At 47.0% G+C, this 10321-nt stretch overlaps 1 long non-coding RNA gene and 1 pseudogene across 1 annotated transcript; both read left to right on the top strand.

Moving 5' to 3' along the window:
* Positions 1-1876: 1876 nt before the first annotated feature.
* Positions 1877-4096, top strand: LOC119923542. The gene is made up of 3 exons (XR_005448877.1): positions 1877-1930; positions 2142-2294; positions 3738-4096. It is a non-coding gene; the product is annotated as an uncharacterized LOC119923542 (long non-coding RNA).
* Positions 4097-4661: 565 nt separating this feature from the next.
* On the top strand, positions 4662-5594 carry LOC119923541 (annotated as a pseudogene).
* The last annotated feature ends 4727 nt before the right edge of the window (positions 5595-10321 follow it).

The following is a 10321-nucleotide window of genomic DNA, read 5'->3' as shown; positions in this document are numbered from 1 at the left end:
AGAGTGGGAAAGTTAGGTAGGGAGTTCAAATAGGGCATGCTGGCCTGTGATAAGTGGAAAGTGTCAAAAAGTCAAAGGGCTGTGGGGACTGCCCCAAGGTGAACTGGGCCACGCCCATCTCAAGGTCTAACACTATCTCGTGACTGCCCGAGCCACTAAAGTGGAGCTCAGGTATCTACCCCGCGACCGAAGCTGCTTGATAAACATGACAGGCCAGGAATACAGAAGGGTGTCCCTCACCCCCGTGCCAACCAAATAACATATAGAGGAGGAGAGAGGGGTGAAATTGGACATAGGGAGGCTGGAAGTTGGAACGACTTGGGAACACCGGTAATAAACAGCTGCCACCTTCCAGGAGGTCTTGGACCAGGACTTGCAGAAGCTGCTCACGTGCCACCCTGCCTAGAGCACCAGACACCTGCTCTGTCTTTGGAAACAGCACACTGAGTCAGGTACAGATGAGCAGCTCGCTGAGTGTTCGTGAGCGGGAGCTTGATACTTCACTGTGGACAAGTAACACGCAAATGAATTCTTCCCAAGTGGGAAGCATTCGTGAGCGGGGGCTAGGCACTTTACCATGTGTGATCAACGCAAAAGTGAATTACTCCCGAATGGGGAGCTTTCGTGGGAGGGAGCTAGGTGGTTTGCCATGTTGACCAATGCATATGTGGAACACATATGTGGATTCCTCCCTGGTGGGAAGGGTTTGTGGGCAGGAGTTTGGTGCTTTGCCACACACAAGTAACACATAAATATATTCCTCCCAGGAGGAAAGCGCCAATATGAATAAATAATCATATTCCTCCTGAAAGAGAAGTTCACTTCACCACATCCAAAATAATGACATAAGTATATCCTTCCTGAAAGGGAAATTCAATTTACCACGTCCAAAATAATTCAATGATTATATCCTTCCCAAAAGGGAAGTTTAATTCACCATGTGAAATAGATTTTGTAGGGCTCAGCCCTGACTATGGTCTTTTTCTCCCACCATGCTGATTCCTAAATCGGTCCACAGGCGACGAGTGACAGGGGAAGGATGGTGTCGGTGAGAATGCAGGTTAGGAAGTTCCGTTGGGGAATAGGATTTCTGGATTGGAGGGGTAAAAAATAGTACAATGACAAGTGATCCTGAGATCCACTCTGGTTGGTTAGTGGGTGAAGGAGGGTGGAGCAGGAAGTCTGTGGAGCTGAGCAGTGAAAAGAAGCAGGCTGCTGGGGGATCACTGAAGTCCCAGAGTTCTGTGTAGTGGAGGACAAGGAGAGAAGAATCTATCAAAATCATACAGAAAAATGGAGAAAGCGCTCAGGTAACCATAGATAACTGTGACTAGAAGTTGTAGTGATTGGTAGAGGCAGATGACATGGGAGTTAAGGAAAGAGGAGAGGGATGGAGGCAATTGAGATGGAATTGAAGGGAGAGGAGAAGGCCAACTCCTCCCCTTTTCGCTGTAAAGTGGGGAAGAGTGAGAAGGCAGGGACAACTTGGGAGAGAAGAGTAGGGAAGACGGCATCATCTGTGCTGAGCCAGGTTTTGAAGAAAAGGAGAAGCAGTAACTGGGTTAGGAAAAAACTGAGGGTGAATGGGAGTTTGCTCGTGATGGAACTGGGGTTCTACAGGTGGGACTAGGGAGGGGATGGCATGAGAAAGTCAATCTCACTGGAGTGAACAGTGAAAACTTTTTTTTCTTGCCCCTGACCTTCACCAGCCTTTCTCCATGTCGTCTTGTCTCCCTCGACCCCCTCCCCGCCCTACCACCCCCTCCTTGAAAGTGAGGTCTGTTTGTGACATAGGCTTAGTGATGCATGTCCCGAGATTTTAGAATTCTGGTTCCCTAAGGATCAGGACTCACTTGTTGTCAAGCTAACCCCAAGCTTCCCTCTGATCCAACTCTTTAGGAAGGAAGATGAAGAGGATGTTATTTCCAAGGTAAGTTTAAGATTTTGGAGGATCAAATAGCTAACACTATAGAACAGTTGAGTGATGATAGAGGGAGATGGGGGGTTGTCTCCATAGAGGTAGCAGTTGAACTGTATGAATGAAAGAGCTCCCAGGGAGAGAAAGCGGAGAGGGAGAAGAGTAGAGCACCCAGAATAGTCAAAGGGTGCGATTAGGACATGTTTTGTAATTAAATCTTTAGCAGGACCAGTCAAGTGACTGGAATAAGGAGTGACATGTGATTGTGAAGCCCAGTCCGTGAAGAGATTCTAAGATGGCAGAATGCTCGACTGTGATAACTGCATAAACAGCAAGACAAGGAGGAAAGGATGAAGAAGCAATGATAATAAGTGTGGTATGTATACAGAGCTTACAGAGCTTACTCTTTGCCACATATTCTATATTAAGTGCTAGAGTAGGCAAAATATAATCATTCATTCCGCAGAGCTTAGTGGAAAAGGAACAGGACCTGAGTTCTAATCCCAGCTGGGCCACTTGTCTGCTCTATGAACTTAATAAAGTGACTCAACTTCTGTGTTCCTTAGTTTCCTCAACTATGAAATGGTAGAATGAATATCCTCTCCTTCCCCTTCAGATGAATGGCTCCATTTAGGACAGTGTCTGAATAGATTGAATTTTTTTATACCCCAGTGCTTAGCACAGTGGCTGGCAGATAGAGAGTGCTTATAAATACCTATTGATTACCTTTATTAATATAGATTTTTGCAGAAGAGGTCAATGGGAAGCTGGGTGAATGCAGGCACAGTAGAACAAAGAGGGTGAGTTACAGAATGCAGGTGCAGGATTGTATTGGAAGACCTCAGTAAGAGGTATTGATTTCCAGGGACAGCTTCTTGAGATATTGAGTATTTGCTTCAATCAATCAATCATATTTATTGAACTTTTACTATGAGCAGAGCACTACACTAAGCGATTGGGAAAGTACAATATAACAGAATTAGCAGACACGTTCCCTGCCCATAAGGAGTTTACAGTCTAGAAAGAAGACAAACATTAATATGAATACATAAGTAATTCATAATATATAATTTGAATACATACACATACGTGCTGTGGGGTCGGGGTGGGGTGAATTTCAAGTGTCCAAAGGTCACAGAAAGAAGTTCAGAGACCATGCAGAAGGGAGAGTGAGCTGGGGAAAAGAGCTCTTGATCTGGGAACACCTCTTGGAGGAGATGTGTCCTTTGTAATGCTTTGAAGGTGGAGAGAGTGGTTGTCTGGCATATACAGAGTGGAGAGGATTTCCAGGCAAGGAGGATGATGTTGGAATTGATTGATTGAAGCAAATACTCAACATCCCAAGAAGCCGTCTCTGGGAATAAGTGCCTCTTAGGCCTATTATCATTAGTAGTAGTAGTAGCAGTAGTAATAGTTTTTAGTAGTAGTAGTACGAGCTGGAGGAGTAGCTTTGTATTTGTTTAGCACATACTATGAGTTAAGCAGTGTTCCAAGTGCGGGAGTAGATACAAGTCAATTAGGTCGAACATAGTCTCTATCCCCCCATGGGGACCTTGGGGATAACCCACAATCTAAGTAGACCAGAGAAAGGATATTTAATCCCCACTTTACAGTTGAGGAAATTGAGGCACAGAGAAGTTAAGTAACTTGTCCAGGGTAACATAGAAAGCAATTGGTAGAGTCACGATTTGAACCGAGATCCCCAACTCCCAGGTTGGTGCTTTTTCCACTAGGTGACACTGCTTCACACTGCACCTTCCTGTCACTGCCCCTTCTCAACAAACTCCATCACCTTTTTATTCTTTCTCTTATTCCTTAGACTCCTTGACCTCTTCTTCCTCCCAAACCTTCTGCAGTGGGGCAGGCATCCTTCCTCCTTTTGGCATCTCTTCTGAAAGGAGGATTGATCAACTGCAGCTGGGGACAAGGATAAAAGAGGAGGACAGCCAGCAGCCCCTGGAGCTTCCCCTTCAGGGAAGATAGAACCAACAGCAAAGGAGGCTCTGCCACAGTCTTGGACTCCCAAAGCTTACTGCCCCAGGATGGAACTTTGGAGAGGAGAGAGACTCCCACCTCCCTGAGGTCAAGTGACATGGAAGAGAGTTCCTCCTGGAGGTTCCTATTGGTCAGCTCTGCTCGTTCTGTCAGCACCCATGAGCTGGACACCAAGAGCCTATATCCTGGGGAAAGGACATGCTGCTGTTTCCACCCCAATTACTCCCCTTCTCACCGAGAAGTTATATCCAGGGATTCTTCGGCAGGAAATCCAATTCCAGCCTCTAACAGTACAAGGGAGGCTATTACAGTGTCTCAGACCTCTTCCTCTCCCTTCTTCTCCCCTCCTCTTCCTTTTCCACCCTCGTCATTCTCTTTTTCCACCTCATCCTTCTCCTCTTACCATTACAGCTCCTCCTGCTCCCCCTCCCCCTCCTCCTCCTCATCTACTGTCACCTCTGACTTCTCCTCCTCCTCCTCTTCCTCCTCTTTGTCCCTCCTCCCCATCGTCCTTGTCCTCTTCCCCAAACCTCAGACAGTTGTACAGGCACCCTGCTTCCCTCTGGGGAGTCTCCTGAAGATGGAGGGACTGAACACCAGCTTCTGAGGGGAAAAGATCCAACTTGATGTCATCAAGCAGCAACTGGAGCTTCACCTCCAGAACAGATCAACCGCCAACAAAATGTTCCTCCAAAGAGAGTCCAGGAGTCACTTAGCCCTGCAGCTGCCCCCCATGTGGAGACTGGGAGAAGGGAGGAATGACCCTGTCCCAGAGTCCCAGCCAGATGGAGAAAAGTCGTGAGCTGCAACTACTCTCAGACAGCCCTAATTATTCCTCCCATAGCACCCAGGACCTGAAAATCAAACTCCATTACTCTGAGGAAAGCTTCCCTAGCTGCTCGCCTACTTCAGTCTCTTCTGGTCAGAAAGAGGAGACCACATCCAGAGCATGCCCAAGATCCAGATACTGACCCTCCTAGAGAACCTGTCCCAGGGCTCGGCATCATTTCTTACTCCATTTCTCCATCCTTCTCTCCATCTTTCTCAGCCTACTTGGCCTCCTCTTCCTGTGGATGCTCCTGCAGTGTGACAGACATCCTGGCTCCTTCTGATATCTCCCCTGATGAGGAAAGGACAAAACAACTGAAGATGAGGACCAGGATCCGTCAGGATGATTTTAACACAGCCACCTGAGTTTCCAGATGCAGAAAAAGGGCCCATGGAGAAGCACAGGGATATTCCCCAGATAATACAGAAACCTCAGATTCTGTTCTTGCCCGAAGTTGGGGACCGAGAGAAGGGAGGGATGGCCTGGTCCCTGAAGCCCAGTCAGATATGTGGGAGTCGTGGATGGCCAGAGGCCAGTCTGTATGACCCGATCACCCTCCTGGAGACCAACATCAGGCAGAAATACCTGGCGTTCCTTCTGGGCCTGCACGACCCCATATAGACCCATCTGTGTTTGTGATAGGGGAAGGAAGAACCAACTTGGCCTCATCCCCAATCCCGACTTAGAAGCCTGTCACAGAGGGCACATTCAATATGGAGTGAGCTCTGTCCCTCTGGTGGCTCCCCACGTACTGATTCCTGAGCCCAAAATTGCTATCTGCCATGGTGGCAGCAGCTGGAAACTGGTGTCTGTAAGGCCCTTGACATCCCTCAATGAATATCTAAAATAAAGTCTCTGTATGGTTTGTTTTGTCTTTCTTTATGAAATGGCAGAGGGATCATCAGCTTTCCTCCCTTCAGCCCCCCTCTTCTGCCACGTTCCCTAGCTGGGCATGTAATGCTGCAGAGTTGGGAATGGGCAGAGGCAGGGGGTGAAAGGGAAGTTATGAAGCAGTGTAGAGCTAGCAAGCTGCCTCAGTGAGGGCAGGAATCAGATGATGCTTGGGTCTGTGAGGAGTGGGTAAGTGTTTCACACAGCACTAGGAGGGAAACTGTGGACACTGCCTTCCAGTATGAACCACAAGAATCAGGAGCCAGAAGGGTCAATTGTCTCCAGGACTTGATACTTGACTAACACTATCCTTCCAATGTCCAGAAAGTGTCCCAGAGAATGTTAATAGTAATAATCACGTTATTTGTTAAGCACTTACTATGTGCCAAGCACTGTTCTAAGCCCTGGGGTAGATACAAGATAATCAGGTTGTCCCACGTGGGGCTCACAGTCTCAATCCCCATTTTACAGATGAGGTAAAGGAGGCTCAGAGAAGTGAAGTGACTTGCCCAAGGTCACACAACAGACAAGTAGTGGAGCCGGGATTAGAACATACATCGTGATGACTCCCAAACCCGTGTCATTTACCACGAAAGCCATGCTATTCATTCATTCATTCAATCAATCGAAATTATTGAGTGCTTACTGTGGACAGAGTACTGGACTAAGCAGTTGGAAAGTACATTTAGGGTTCCTCTGTTCCTTCCCCTTTAGTCATGGCTGGACTCTGGATGGCCTGAGCAGCAGCTGTGGGGAGAAGCAGCGTGGCTCAGTGGAAAGACTGAGGGCTTGGGAGTCAGAGGTCATGAGTTCGAATCCCGACTCAACCACTTGTCAGCAGTGTGACCTTGGGCAAGCTACTTAACTTATCTGTGCCTCAGTTACCTCATCTGTAAAATGGGGATTAAGACTCTGAGCCCCACGTGGGACAACCTGATCATCTTGTATACCCCCAGGGCTCAGAACAGTGCTTTGCAAATAGTAAGCACTTAACAAATACCATTATTATTATTATTATTATTATTATTATTATTAACCAGCCCCGGCACCACCAAACTGTAGAACTCTAGGCTTTGTGCTTCATGTTGCTTTAGGGCTTCTAATGTCATTCATTAAGCATTCATCATCATCACCAATTGTATTTTTTGAGCACTTACTGTGTGCAGAGCACTGTACTAAGCGCTTGGGAAGTACAAGTTGGCAACATATAGAGACGATCCCTACCCAACAGAGGGCTCACAGTCTAGTAGGGGGAGACAGGCAACAAAACAAAACATATCAACAAAATAAAATAAATAGAAGAAATATGTACAAGTAAAGTAAATAGAGTAATAAATATGTACAAACATATATACATATATACAGGTGCTGTGGGGAGGGGAAGGAGGTAAGGCAGGGGCATGGGGAGGGGGAGGAGGGTGAGAGGAAGGAGGGTGCTCAGTCTGGGAAGGCCTCCTGGAGGAGGTGAGCTCTCAGTAGGGCTTTGAAGGGAGGAAGAGAGCTAGCTCGGCAGATGTGCGGAAGGGAGGGCATTCCAGGCCAGGGGGATGACGTGGGCTGGGGGGGGTCGACGGTGGGGACAGGCGAGAAAGAGGCATAGTGAGGGCACAGTACTTGCAATCCCGTGCCAGGCAGGAAGGACTTTCTCGATGTCGTTCAGGCTGATTCCTTCCTACTCTATCCTAATCCTCCTCGACCTCTCAGCTGCCTTCGACAGTGTGGACCACGCCCTTCTCCTCAACATGCTATCCAACCTTGTCGCGTTCACTTTCAGGCTCCACCTGCCTCTCCCCTCTCCTTACTGTAGGGGTTCCTCAGGGGTCAGTTCTTGGTCCCCTTCTGTTCTCTATCGACACTCTCTCCCTTGGTGAACTCATTCGCTTACACGGATTCAACTATCATCTCTACGCTGATGACACCAAAATCTACATCTCTGTCCCTGCTCTTTCTCCCTCCCTTCAGGCTCGGGTTTTCTCCTGCCTTCAGGACAACTCCATCTGGATGTCTGCCCGCCATCTAAAACTCAATATGTCCAAGACTGAACTCCTTATCTTCCTTCCCAAACCTTGCCCTCTCCATGACTTTCTCATCTCTGTAGACGGCACTATCATCCTTGCCATCTCACAGGCCCGCAAACCTGGTGTCATCCTCGACTCCGCTTTCTCGTTCACCCCCCCACATCCAATCCGTCACCAAAACCTGCCGGTCTCACCTCGGCAACATCGCCAAGAACCGCCCTTTCCTCTCCATCCAAACTGCTACCTTGCTGGTTCTATCACTCATCCTATGCCGACTGGATTAGTACATCAGCCTCCTCGCTGATCTCCCATCCTCCTGTCTCTCCTCACCTCAGTCTATACTTCACACTACTGCCCGGATCATCTTTGTGTAGAAACGCTCTGGGCATGTTACTCCCCTCCTTAAAAATCTCCAGTGGCTGCCTGTCAACTTACACATCAAGCAAAAACTCCTCACTCTCGGCTTCAAGGCCCTCCATCACTTCGCCCCCTCCTACCTCACCTCTCTTCTCTCCTTCTACAGCCCAGTCCGCACTCTCCGCTCCTCTGCTGCTAACCTTCCCACTGTGCCTCGTTCTCCGCCTGTCCCCGCCATCGACCCCCGGCCCATATCCTCTGCCTGGCCTGGAATGCCCTCCCTCCACACATCCGCCAAGCTAGCTCTCTTCCTCCCTTCAAAGCCTTACTGAGAGCTCACCTCCTCCAGAAGGCGTTCCCAGACTGAGCCCCCCTTTTTCCTCTCCTCCTCCCCATCCCCCCCCGCCCTACCCCCTTCCCCTCCCAACAGCACCTGTATATAAGTTTGTAGAGATTTATTACTCTTTATTTTACTTGTACATATTTACTATTCTATTTATTTTGTTAATGATGTGCATCTAGCTTTATTTCTATTTGTTTTGACGACTTGACACCTGTCCACATGTTTTGCTTTATTGTCTGTCTCCCCCCTTCTAGACTGTGAGCCCTTTGTTGGGTAGGGACCATCTCTATATGTTGCCAACTTGTACTTCCCTAGCGCTTAGTATAGTGCTGTGCACACAGTAAGTGCTCAATAAATACGAATGAATGAATGAATAAATTCATTATATTCATGAAGCGTTTTCTCTGTGCCGAGCTTTGTGCTACGTAATTGGTAAGGTAAAGTACCATAGAGATAGTAGACAATGATCCCTGGTCTCAAGGAATTTGCAACCTAGCCAGGGAGTCGGGACAAGGACAAGACACTAAATAAATTGCTAACAGTGGAAAGAAACAAAATACAAAGATGGGTTCATAAGTGTTAAATTACGGGGTGGGGGATCAATATCCAAGTCCTTAGGAGGAAAGGGTAGGGAACAAAAAGTATTCAGGCCTGGTATGTTCTGATGAGAAAATATTGGTCCTAGTAGTTGTGACTTACTAAGGTCTCTTCCTCATCTGAAGCTAGCTAGGGATTTTCTCCTCAATTTTTTTCTAGTTAATTTATCACTCAATCATATTAACTGAGTGCTTACTATGTGCAAAGCACTGTACTAATCACTTGGGAGGGTACAATATAACAAAGTTAGTAGACATGTTCCCTGTCCACACGAGCTTACAGCCTAGAAGCGGGGAGACAGATATTAATATAAATAAGTAAATTATATACATATTTGTGTGTGTGAGTGTGTGTGTGTGTGCGCGCGCGCGCACATGCCTAAGGCCAGTGGGGCTGAGGGAGGGGTGAATAAAGGCTGCAAATCCAAGTGCAAGGGTGACATACCAACATGGTTACACCTTAAAAAAGGGATTTTTATCATGAAAGAGTTTATCATTTTTACCAAGAACTTGATGTCCAGTTACTTCCTCTGTCTCAGAATCCTTTTGTATTCTTCTCCCATATCACAACAGTAATTACTAATAATAGGGATATTTGTTAGGTGCTTACAATGTATCAAACACTGTATTAAAGTGCTCGGGTAGATACAAGATATTCAAGTTCTAAGTTCCTAGGGCTCACAGCGCTGTATAAATTGAATTCCCAGTTTACAGATGAAGAAAATGAGTCACAGAGGAGTTAAATGACCTGCCAAAAGTCACACAGAAAGCAAATGGCAGAACTGGGATTAGAACCCAAGTCCTTTGAATCTCACACATGTGCTTTTCCTTCTAAGCCATATAAAGAGTGCGGTTTGCACCTTGCATAAACAACTCATTAAATAAGATGTCCTCCAGTGTACATTGCTTCCTGTGATCACGACCAGCCAATCAATCAATCAATCAATCGTATTTATTGAGCACTTACTGTGTGCAGAGCACTGTACTAAGTGCTTGGGAAGTACAAGTTGGCAACATATAGAGACAGTCCCTACCCAACAGTAAGCATCACAGCCAGACCGATAAGCCCCGAGCAAAGACCACCCTGAATTTCTATTCACACAGAAGACCACTCTGAACAACTATTGGCACTGAAGATCACTCTGAGTAACTATTGACACCACTGCCGGGCCCCAGTTGAGAAATATCCTAAGAACAGAACACAAGGGAACTGTGGTTGGTATATAAAGGCATATATGCAGAAGACGCTTGTTGTGAGGATCAACAAATAGACTGAAATGGCTGGGGGAAAACTCCTGTCATAGCTGCTTGCTGTCATCCAAAGGGACGACAGAGACAGCCCCAACTGGAATAGACCTTTTAGTCGGGGATGCC

This window comes from Tachyglossus aculeatus, unplaced genomic scaffold (genome assembly GCF_015852505.1).
Source record: "Tachyglossus aculeatus isolate mTacAcu1 unplaced genomic scaffold, mTacAcu1.pri scaffold_1_arrow_ctg1, whole genome shotgun sequence".
NCBI lineage: Eukaryota > Metazoa > Chordata > Mammalia > Monotremata > Tachyglossidae > Tachyglossus > Tachyglossus aculeatus.
The sequence above is the reverse complement of the archived record's forward strand: the minus strand, read 5'-3'. Positions and strand labels throughout refer to the sequence as shown.